This window comes from Somniosus microcephalus, chromosome 2 (assembly GCF_052327205.1).
Source record: "Somniosus microcephalus isolate GS21.2 chromosome 2, FLI_Smic_1.0, whole genome shotgun sequence".
NCBI classification, from domain to species: Eukaryota; Metazoa; Chordata; class Chondrichthyes; order Squaliformes; family Somniosidae; genus Somniosus; species Somniosus microcephalus.
Genome location: NC_140988.1, coordinates 319,602,856 through 319,615,845, shown reverse-complemented (window position 1 = coordinate 319,615,845; position 12,990 = coordinate 319,602,856).

The following is a 12,990-nucleotide window of genomic DNA, read 5'->3' as shown; positions in this document are numbered from 1 at the left end:
TTTTCAATACAGAGTCAGCTCAATTTTCAAAGCCATGGAATTCAATTCAATAATAAGTGCAACAGACTACATTTCCATTATGGAAGTATTATCTTCTCAATGGGTATTATTTGATGAAATGCTATTGCATAGGATTTAAAACCACAAGGTTTTTATTCATAAGGGTATTTGAGCTGTAGGAGGAGACAAATGGTTTGAACATTGCTATTTAAAACCATTTACAAATGTGGAAACCTAGGTCCCAAATGTAATTCCTAATTGTTTATATTATGTTTTGATGCTGTAGGTAATCTCAAAAGAGGTTCATTACATTAGTATTTTCCTGATTAAAGTTTCATTCATATGCCAGTTATGCAACACATTTTGTGCAATGTGAAGCAACTTTGACTTTGCTTCAATATAGGCTGTGTAGTGTGATTCAGGTGGGAAGCCTCCCATATCAAATAGAAACAAATAACATAAGACTATCTCAAGGAATCAATTTCAGTCTACTTCACCTTCACAACAGCTGCAGTTTGACAGCAGCCATTGCAGAGTGACGTTTATAATATTCCCATGTGGTCCAATGGATTGACGAGGCACTCTTTAAACTTTATTTTTAATCTTTTAATGCTTACTGTCCTGTCGACTCTCTCCGAACATTACATTTAATGGCATTCAAATTCCAGAAAGTAGTGCTCTGTGCAGGGGCTGAATGAAAGCTTGGTTCGCTTAAAAATACAACTAGAATTCCTCCAAGCGAGAGCTGGACCTGTTTCTGGCTAGGGAGGTGATCACCTCTTACATAAGGTAAATACAGCATAGAATTATCAGAGCCAGTGTGTTCTTCTGGACCAGTTTCAATCATCTAAGGGGGCTGGAGTGCAATTTCCCAGATTTCTCCCCCCCCCAAATTGGCCCAGGATTTTATTTGTTTTTTCGCCTCTCCCAGGAGATCACACAGATGGGGTGGAGACTGTATATATTGTGTGGGACAGGCAATGGATCAAAGGGTCCTTTTCTGTTTATCATTGTTTGTTCCGATGTTCATAAATTGCATTTACATAGTGACTTATCACATCCTTCAGGACATCCTAAAATCTTTTACAGAAAGTAGAGTACTTTTGAAATGCAGTAACTTTTGCTGTGTAGACAACAGTGGCAACCAATTTGTACACCAGAACCCATAAACAGCAAATTAAAGAATGCCCAGATAATGTTTGTGGTCACATTGAATAAGGGAGAAATGTTGTACAGGATAATTGCCTGCTCTTATTTGAATAGAACTATGGGATCTTTTGCATCTACCTAAGCAGGGTGGTAGGATCGTGGTTTAACATCTCATCCAAAATGTGTCACCTTCAATAATGCAGTATTCCCTCAGTACTGCACTGAACTATCAGCCTAGATTATGTGTTAATGTCCATAGTGAAAATTGAGCTCAATTGAGGTCTGAGAGGTGAGAGTGTTGCTAATTGAATTAGACTGATACTATTGCTGTATAGACCTTCTGAACAGGAGGAGGCAATAAACAAAGATGGTTTTAAAAGATTAAGGAATCATGTAAAAGAGCTGCAATATTAATGTTAGTGGACTTCACACCTCAGACCGAAGGCTGATGGGCTCAATTTTCACTATGGACATTAACACATAATCTAGGCTGATAGTTCATAAGAATTAGAAGCAGGAGTAGGCCATATGGCCCTTCAAGCCTGCTCCGCCATTCAATAAGATCATGGCTGATCTTCGACCTCAGCTCCACTTTCCCGTCTGATCCCCATATCCCTTGATTCCCCTAGAGTCCAAAAATCTATTGATCTCAGCCTTGAATATACACAATGACTGAGCATCCACAGCCCTGTGGGGTAGAGAATTCCAAAGATTGAGTGAAGGAATTCCTCCTCATCGCAGTCTTGAAATGGCCGAATCCTTATGCTGAGACTATGCCCCCTAGTTCTAGACTCTCCAGCCAGGGGAAACAACCGCTCAGCATCTACCCTGTCAATCCCCCACAGTATCATATGTTTCAATGAGATCACCTCTCATTCTTCTAAACTCCGGAGAGTATAGGCCCAATCTACTCAATTTCTCCTCATAGGACAACCCTCTCATCCCAGGGATGAATCTAGTGAACCTTCATTGCGCTGCCTCCAAATCAAATATGTCCTTCCTCAGATAGATACCAAAACTGTGCACAGTACTCCAGGTGTGGTCTCACCAAGGCCCTGTACAATTGTAGTAAGACTTCCTTACTCTTGTACTCCAACCCCCTTGCAATGAAGGCTAACATACCATTTGCCTTCCTAATTGCTTGGTATAGCTGCATGCTAACTTTCTGTGTTTCCTGTACGAGGACACCTAAATCTCTCTGAACACCAACATTTAATAGTTTCTCACCATTTAAAAAATATTCTGTTTTTCTATTCTCCCTACCAAATTGAATAACCTCACATTTCCCCACATTATACTCCATCTATCACCTTATTGCCCATTTATTTAACCTGTGTATATCCCTTTGCAGGCTCTTTGTGTCCTCCTCACAGCTTACTTTCCCACCTAGCTTTGTATTGTCAGCAAACTTCGATACATTACACCCGATCCCTTCATCTAAGTCATTAATATAGATTGTAAATAGCTGAGGCTCAAGCACTGATCTTTGCGGCACCCCACTAGTAACAGCCTGCCAACTGGAAAATGACACATTTATCCCTACTCTCTGTTTTCTGTCCATTAACCAATCCTCTATCCTTGCTAATATATTACCTCCAACCACATGAGCCCTTAACTTGGCTAGCAACCTTTTATGTGGCACCTTATCGAATGCCTTTTCAGAATCCAAATATATACTACATCCCTTTATCTACCCTGCTAGTTAAATCCTCAAAAAACTTTAATAAATTTGTTAAACATGATTTCCCTTTCATAAAGCCATGTTGACTCTGCCTAATCATATGATGATTTTCTAAGCGCCCTGTTACCACTTCCTTAATAATGGATTCCAGCATTTTCCCAACAACTGATGTCAGGCTAACTGGCCTGTAGTTCCCTGTTTTCTCGCTTCCTCCTTTCTTGAATAGCAGGGTTACATTTGTTACCTTCCAATCCGCTGGGACCATTCTAGATCCTGGGGATTTTTTGGAAGATCATAACCAATGCAACCACTTTTTCTGCAGCCACCTCTTTTAGAACACTAGGGTGTAGGCCATCAGGTCCAAGGGATTTGTCAGCTTTTAGTTCCATTAGTTTCTCAAGTACTTTTTCTCTACTTATATTAATTACTTTAATTTCCTCACTTGTATTAGCACCTTGATTCCCCACTATTTTTGGTATTCTTTTCGTGTCTTCTACTGTGACGACAGATACAAAATGTTTGTTTAAAATCTCTGCCATTTCCTTATTCCCCATTATAATTTCACCTGTCTCAGCCTCTAAGGGACCAACACTTACTTTTGCTACTCTCTTCCTTTTTACATACTTGTAGAAGCTCTTACAATCTGTTTTTACATTTCTTGCTAGTTTACTCTCATATTCTATTTTCACCCTTTTAATCAATTTTTTGGTCATTCTTTGCTGGTTTCTAAATCTCTCCCAATCCTCAGGCTTACTACTATTCTTCGCAAAATTATATAAGCCTCTTCTTTTAATCTAATACTATCCTTAACTTCTTCAGTTAGCCATGGACGGATCACTTTTCCTATAGAGTTTTTATTTCTCAATGGAATGTATATGCATTCACATAATGCATATACATATTTGGCTTTATTTAAATTTAAGACTCTCATTTCGGATTCTAGTATTTCACTCTCAAACTCAATCTGAAATTCTATCATATTATGATCACTCTTCCCCCAAGGATCCTTTACTATGAGATTACTAATTAACCCTGTCTGATTACACAGTGCAATATCTAAAATAGCCTGTTCCCTGGTTGATTGCATGATGTATTGTTCTAGGAAACTGTCACAAATGCATTCCATGAACTCATCCTCCAGACTACCTTTGCCAATTTGATTTGCCCACTCTATATGAAGATTCAGTGCATACTGCATTACAGGGAATACTGCATTATTGAAGGTGACACATTTTAGATGAGATGTTAAACCATGATCCTACCTGCTTGCTTAGGTGGATGCAGAAGATCCCCTAGTTCTATTCAAATAAGAGCAGGCAATTATCCTGTATAACATTTCTCCCTTATCCAATGTGATGAAAAACATTATCTGGTCATTCTTTAATTTGCTGTTTATAGGTTCTTATGTGCAAATTGGCTGTCATTGTTGTCTACACAAATATTGACTGTGAAAAGAGAAGACAAATAAAATTAAGAAAGTGATGGTGCAGGATTGCTTTCTTACTCAATTTATCAAATAGCCAAGGTGGACAGATGTTACTCTGCATCTAATCATTAGTAATGACACAGGATTAGTATAAGAGAGGAAAAGCTAGGATCCAGGGATCAATATAATATCAGAACTCAAATGCTGATCTGAGCATGCAAAAACTTCTTGAGTTTAAAAAAAGCAGATTTCAAGAGAATACAAATTAAGTTAAAGCATATTGGAATACAAAAATTGTTACAAAATCTACAAAAAAAATGCATTTTACCAACTGCTAACATAATTGAAATTCATTCTGGGTAAATCAACAGATTAAAGGATGACAAAGGCCAATGCGGCTAAATAAGAATACAAGGTCCATTCAGCAAGTGCCACTGGGACGGCTACTCGAGACTCGAGGCACAGGAAGGCAGAGTGTTGAACTGGTCATGCCAGCTCATGTAGCTCATTTAACTAAGCTGTGTGTGCTGCTTGAAGCACTGCAGAAGTACATCAGGAAAGTAAATGCAGGTGCAAAATGCTTTGTACAGATGCCTACAGCAAAATACTAGGCTTAGTTCTAATCTTGGATTCTGTAATGAAGTTATTTTATTAATGAAGTTATTAATGAACTCCAATTTATCTTCCAATCCATAGATTCATGCCTTGAAATTCCTCACTGAGGAGGCATATCTTGTCAGCACCATCTGGGAAGGCAGGGAGGAATTTGAGGTGGAATTTGGTTCTGCTGAGTCTCTGCCTCCTTTTACATCCATTTGAAATTTGCCAGCCACTGTAGCCAGGTGGAAGGAGAACCTGTTCCCAATGCCTTGTACGTATGGAAATAACAGGATAATGGCAGGATGGCATCACCCTTTCCAAATCCCATAACTTCTACCAGACTTGCACCCAGTGTTAGAAAAGATGGCCAGGAACAGAAGCTCTAAGGATAAGTGCAACTTAATTTTTTTTAACATTAGTGATGTTATGCAGGTCTTGACTTGCAAACAATATCTTGCTTCCATGCAGCTACTCAGGGGCTTTACAATTTGGCAGTGACCCAAGTGTTTAGGAACACAAGGGAAGTGATAGTTCAGTGTTGAGCAACCCCTCAAGATGGAATTTTCAATGCGGATTCCTCTGCACCCCACTTTAATGGAGGAGAAAGAAGAATAGCAGAAGGAGAAATTAATGGTGGCAACACTTAAATGGCATCATAGGAGGAGGTGGAGATCAACTTGTCATTATTCATCTACAAGTGTATAGACCCCAGTGCTCCTGCCATGATATGAGCCAGGAGCTGTGCATCAGGAAGGTGCACTTCATGCATGAAGCACTGCAGGAGCTATGTGATCGGCTGTAGGCAAACATTCAATCTAGTTCAAGCATTCAACTTCTTTGTCACCTGCTCTTTTCAGGGTGAAACAGGGGACTTTAGGTCAGTTTACTCTCTACAACTACATTCATCTGGTCACCATTGCACTGTTCAGCAAGGCTGCACTGTTCCTCAACTTTGGCACATACTTTGACCCCAGAAGGAGAGGGCAGTGCAGCTTTATTGAGTGGTTGGGTTCCCCAAGGTCCAAGGTGCAATAAATGGCACTGGTGTGGCCATTTGGGGACCATCTATTAATGCCTTATTCAATATTTAAATCGGGATTCTACACTGGTTGTGGAACCCCAGTGCCATTTTTGTGTATCAATTTGTGGAGTGTGCGCCATGCACACTCCACCTACTGGTACTGAGCAACAGTTCTTAAAGGGGCTTCTGGAGAACACACTTCAAACAGGTAAATCGTCTGTGCTTATAAGATTTTTGTAGGGCCAAAAGGAGCTCCTACTGCCCCACAAAAGTCTTCCAGTCAGCAGTCAGCCCATGAAGTATGCATACCATTTATTTTCTCATCTGTATTGTTCTGCCCACTTACATATTTTGAGGCATGTCATAGGATTACATAGGACATATGGCACAGAAACAAGCCATTCGGCCCAACCAGTCTATGCTGGCATTTATGCTCCACACGAGCCTCCTCCCGTCTTTCCTCATCTAAATCTATCACCATAACCCTCTATTCCCTTTTCCCTCATATGTTTGTCTAGCCTCCCCTTAAATGCTTCCATACCATTCGCTTCAACCACTCCCGGTGGTAGCGAGTTCCACATTCTCACCACTCTTTGAGTAAAGAAGTTTCTTCTGAATTCCCTATTTGATTTCTTGATGGCTATCTTATATTGATGGCCTCTAATTATGCTCTTCCCCACAAGTGGAAACATTCTCTCTGTATCCACTCTATCAACATATTTCAAAATTTTAAAGACCTCTATTAGGTCACCCCTCAGCCTTCTTTTTTCAAGAGAAGAGACCCAGCCTGTTCATCCTTTCCTGATATGTATACCCTCGCATTTCTGGTACCATCCTTGTAAATTTTCTCTGCACCCTCTCCAGTGCCTCCATATCCTTTTTATAATATGGTGACCAGAACTGTACGCAATACTCTTAAGTGTGGTCTAACCAAGGTTCAATACAGGTTTAGCATAACTTCCCTACTTTTCAATTCTATCCCTCTAGAAATAAACCCTAGTGCTTGGTTTGCCTTTATTATGGCCTTGCTAACCTATGTCGCAACTTTTAGTGATTTGTGTTTTTGTACTCCGAGATCCCTTTGTTCCTCTACCCCACCTAGGCTCACACTCTCCAAGTGATGACCTCTCTATTCTTCCTACCAAAATGTAATATCTCACATTTATCAGTGTTGATCTTCATTTGCCAATTATATGCCCATTCTGCAAGTTTATTAATGTCCTCCCATAACTTGTTGCAGTCCTCCTCAGTATTTGGTGTCATCTGCAAATTTAGAAATTGTGTTTTTGATTCCTAAGTCTAAATCGTTAATGTAAATTGTGAACAGCACTGATCCTTGTGGAACACCACTACCCACCTTCTGCCACTGTGAATAGTTACCCTTTACTCCCACTCTCTGCTTTCAGAAAGGAAATAGACCAATCCAGTATTTAACAGCAAACCATTTTGCAAGCTCTCTCACCAGAATATTAGCTTCTACTTTTTAGACAAATCTATTTTCTTCCAGATTGTGGTAAACCACTGTTATCGTTCACTATCGTTACACTATGGTTATCACTGTTTGTATCGTTACACTATGGTTATCACTGTTTACACTGTTGTATCACTACACAAGGTTACCTCTTGCCACGCTGTTATACCTGGGCTGACCTCAGCTGACGCCGCCCATGGCTCCGCCTGCTTGCCCAGGTATAAAGGTGATCGACTGGCTGGTATTCCTCCTTGTTGGAACCGATCACCCACGAGGGTGGGCTCTGTTATTTAGCCAATAAAAACCTATAGTTACAATCTTAACTCGTCGCTTTTCATGGAATGAATTGATAGGTATATCAATTTTATTGGCTAAATTTTGAAATGGATCCAAACGACCAACCACAACAGCCACAGCCAAATGGCCAGCCACAACTGACCTGGCTGCGAGCCCTCCGACCGCCGTACCTGGATCTAAACCCACAGGCTGCGAATTCAGCCCTAGACTTCGATCACTGGCTGAGCTGTTTTGAATCCTACCTGGCAGCCTCCAGCGTGCCCTCGGAAGCTAAACTAAGAGTTCTGACCACCCAGGTGAGCCCTAAAGTATTTGCACTCATCCGGGACATTGCTAGATACGAGGAGGCCCTCGACCTGCTAAAAGAGCAGTACCGGAGCCCAGTAAACTCAATGTACGCCAGGCATCTCCTAAGATCCCGCTCGCAACAGCCAGGAGAGTGGGTTGATGATTTCTTACGGGCGCTACAAATACTCGGCAGGGACTGTGACTTTAAAGCCGTAACAGCTGCAGAACATACCAATGGAAATATCCGCGATGCCTTCGTGAAAGGCCTTCGGTCAGACTACTCACGGCAAAGACTGCTGGAATCAAAGGACCTCGACCTGAAAACAGCTGCTATCCTCGCTCGCTCCTTGGAAGTGGCCCATCGGGACCTCGAGGCGTACTCCAGGTACAGTGCTGCGCGACCCTGGGACTGTGTGGTGACCCTGTCGGTTAGGGGCACGGAATATAAAAACTTTAAACTTCTCGTCCTGCCCCAGCTCTGCGCTGCCGTCCTACTAGGGCTGGATTTCCAATGCCACCTCCAAAGTGTCACTCTGGCATACGGTGGACCCCTCCCCCCACTCACAGTCTACAACCAGCAGGTTTTAAACCGCCCGCCGCAAACCACCTGCGGCCTCTCCACTCTCAGAGTCCCGCCCCCCTCCTTGTTCGCTAACCTCACCCGCAACTGTAAACCCGTCGCTACCAAGAGCAGGCGGTACAGCGCCGGGGACAGAGCTTTTATTAGCTCCGAGGTGCAGCGACTCCTGAAGGAGGGCATCATCGAGAGGAGCAACAGCCCCTGGCGTGCCCAGGTCGTAGTCATTAAGACCGGCGATAAACACCGCCTAGTCATCGACTACAGCCAAACCATAAACCGGTACACCCAGCTGGACGCATACCCCCTTCCCCGCATATCTGATATGGTCAATCAGATTGCACAGTACCGGGTATTCTCTACCATCGACATTAAGTCTGCCTATCACCAACTCCCTATCCGCCCTGAGGACCACCAGTATACCGCCTTCGAGGCGAATGGCCGCCTCTACCACTTCCTTAGGGTTCCCTTCGGCGTCACCAACGGGGTTTCGGTCTTCCAAAGGGAGATGGACCGGATGGTTGACCAGAACGCGCTGCATGCCACGTTCCCTTATCTAGATAACGTCACCATCTGCGGCCGCGACCAGCAGGACCATGATGTTAATCTGGAGAAATTCCTCTGTACGACCCAACGGCTGAACCTCACCTACAATAAGGAGAAATGTGTGTTTAACACCCCGCGCCTTGCCATCCTCGGCTGCGTAGTAGAGAACGGAGTCATTGGCCCCGACCCCGAAAGAATGCGCCCCCTCATGGGGCTTCCCCTTCCCCTCTGTCAAAAGGCACTGAAGAGAACCCTGGGGCTCTTCGCTTACTCTGCCCAATGGGTGCCCAATTATGCGGACAAAGCCAGACCCCTCATGAAGTCCACCTCCTTCCCCTTGACAGCAGAAGCATGCGCAGCCTTCTCCCTCATAAAAGGAGACATTGCTAAGGCCACAATGCACGCGGTGGATGAGTCTATCCCTTTCCAAGTGGAGAGCGATGCATCCGACTTCGCCCTAGCTGCAACCCTTAACCAGGCGGGGAGACCTGTGGCCTTCTTCTCAAGGATCCTCCAGGGCCCTGAGATCCGACACTCTTCTGTCGAGAAGGAGGCCCAGGCGATCGTGGAGGCAGTACGATGCTGGAGGCATTACCTGGCAGGCAAATGATTTACCCTCCTCACCGACCAGCGTTCGGTCGCTTTTATGTTTAATAACAAGCTGAGGGGCAAAATCAAGAATGACAAGATCTTGAGGTGGAGAATTGAGCTCTCCATCTACGATTACGATATCTTGTACCGGCCTGGTAAACTGAACGAACCCCCAGATGCTCTATCACGAAGTACATGCGCCAACGCGCAAGTTGATAGACTGCAGACCCTCCACAACGACCTCTGCCACCCCGGGGTCACCAGACTTTACCACTTCATTAAGGCCCGCAACCTGCCCTACTCCATCGAGGAGGTCAGGACCATGACCAGGAACTGCCAAACCTGTGCCGAATGCAAACCGCATTTCTATAGGCCGGACAGAGCAAACCTGATCAAGGCCACCCGCCCCTTCGAGCGCTTGAGCATCGATTTTAAGGGGCCCCTCCCGTCCTCTGACCATAATGTGTACTTCCTCAACATTATTGACGAGTACTCCCGTTTCCCCTTTGCCTTCCCCTGCCCAGACATGACCAGTACCACGGTCATCAAATGCCTGAACGACCTCTTCGCCTTGTTCGGGTTCCCGAACTATATACATAGCGACCGGGGCTCATCCTTCATGAGCGAGGAACTTTGCCAGTTCCTACTAGCGAGAGGTATTGCTGCAAGCAGGACCACCAGCTACAACCCCCGAGGGAACGGCCAGGTAGAAAGAGAGAACGCGACAGTCTGGAAGGCCGTTCTCTTAGCCTTAAAGTCTAAGGGCCTCCCAACCTCTCGCTGGCAGGGAGTCCTCCCGGCAGCGCTGCATTCCATCTGGTCACTGCTTTGCACTGCCATTAACGCCACCCCCCATGAGCAAATGTTTGTTTTCCCCAGGAAGTCGACTACGGGAACTTCGCTACCAACATGGCTGACTTCTCCGGGGCCCGTCTTGCTGCGGAAGCATGTGGAGACCCATAAAATGGACCCCTTGGTCGAGAGGGTGGACCTCCTGCACGCCAACCCCCAGTACGCCTATGTGGCATACCCAGACGGGCGGGAGGACACAGTCTCCTTGCGAGACCTCACACCCTCGGGCACCCCTGAGACACCACCGTTACCCCCCACCACTCCCCCAAATCCAGCCCCGGTAGACGGCATGCCGGAACCCCATGAGCCTTCGCTGACCACGCAGACACCAGCCTTAACTTCGAATACTGCACCTCCGCCGCCGCTGCTGCGCCGATCAGAAAGGCTTACGAGGCCTCCGGATAGACTGACATACCCGAACTGGTAGTACACTTCACCCCGCCGGACTCAAATTTAAACAAGGGGTGAATGTGGTAAACCACTGTTATCGTTCACTATCGTTACACTATGGTTATCACTGTTTATATCGTTACACTATGGTTATCACTGTTTACACTGTTGTATCACTACACAAGGTTACCTCTTGCGACGCTGTTATACCTGGGCTGACCTCAGCTGACTCCGCCCATGGCTCAGCCTGCTTGCCCAGGTATAAAGGTGATCGACTGGCTGGTATTCCTCCTTGTTGGAACCGATCACCCACGAGGGTGGGCTCTGTTATTTAGCCAATAAAAACCTATAGTTACAATCTTAACTCGTCGCTTTTCATGGAATGAATTGATAGGTATATCACAGATAATTCACAGTAATGGGAGCAGTGACCTGTTGTGCTTCATACAATAACATTTATGTATTATATGTCCTTTCTATGTGAAATATTACATAGGCCAGCATATTGCAAATGCACCGTTTCTCCGGGCTTGCTGAGAATCTTCCACTTAAGTTACTTAAGTTACGACAATCAGGAGAAAGCAAGTGGAAATTATGGACTAATGTTTCTATATTACACTGGCGAGATGAGATTCTGTAAATAATTTTGACTTTAAAAGACTCAGTTAAAATATTCTGAAAATAACTGATTTTGGAGACTTTGATATTTTGGTTTCCCAAATAGATTGCAATCGTATGCAAGTCAAAAAATGTATTACAAATTATCTGCTTTATAATCTTTTGCTTCTGTGTAAATAAAGTTTTAGCCTGAATGATATGGTGTATAAACACCTTTCAAAAAAGATACAAGTGCGTGATGAGGCTATGCAGCCTTTAGCTCGATAATTCAGTAAAAGGCTAATAGTCAATCATTTGGCATGCTATTCCTGTTCACATAAAGGCATAAGTTTTGTTTATGATCATAGGAGATCTTGGATCTGCCTATTTTGCTGTGAATTTGAATAGAGAATATTGGGGAAAAACCCCAAATTTGTAAGTCACGACCCTCACCAATATAACTGCTCGGAGCAAGTTCCAAACTTCTCCGATCAGCTTGTCATTGCTTTTCTGAAAATCCATCTGTAAAAGTTTATTATCTTGTAACACAACAGGAGTTACAACAAAGCAGGGACACTCCTACCCCGCAAAAGTTAAACTTTCACAAAACAGCTGCTATCATGAGACTGAGCAACCATTTTTCCTTAAATATTTGAATTTGAGGAGGGTTTACAATTAAATGCTGGATCTCCCCTTTAATACGTTATCATTAAATAATTGACATTCCTGGATGAAATCAATAGGATTGTCTTTTAGGTCCTACATTTTATAATTAGAGTTCAATTTTGTAAAGAATAAAACTGAGCTTCAATTGGGGGAGTGTTGCGAATATATGTATATACAAATCTACAGCCATCTTAAAAAATGACAGCATAGAATGATACTTTCCCCCCAAGTTACCTTTGACAAACATGAAAAGTTGAAATAGTTGCTGTACATGCTTCAACCAAATGGGGCTCAGTCCAGTTTACAAGATGACCGAGGACTGTGCAAGGATGCATTAGTGACAATATCCTAAAGATTGATATCAGAATTATTAAATATGGACCACAAAGCAGAGTTCCTTATAATGATTGTGACTACTGATATGCTTTGAAGTTGTAGACTTTCCAGTTGGAGTGAAATCATCACCCTCAGATTGGACATGTCTAAATGACAAACTGGTAGTCACTTCCCTTCTAACTTTGTGAGGTAGTGGAATGAAAGGAAAGAAAACTTTGGAAGTCCTGTGTAGGACATGTCCATAACTATGGATATAAATCATTATAAAGTGCATATATTTCCATCCGTGATCAATGCATTTCAGGATTAAGTATTTGAGAGGATCACCTCTATCTTCAGTGATAAATTAATGCCATCGCCGCGTGAAATCACAAGGGGCTATAATTATGTTTGATGTTCTTCCTGTGACCAAACAGAATTCTGAAAGTTGTGTGTCGTGCATCAAAGTATTCTATGTTCTAATCCATTCTTTTCTACTTTTCTTGAAAAAGTCACATCAACT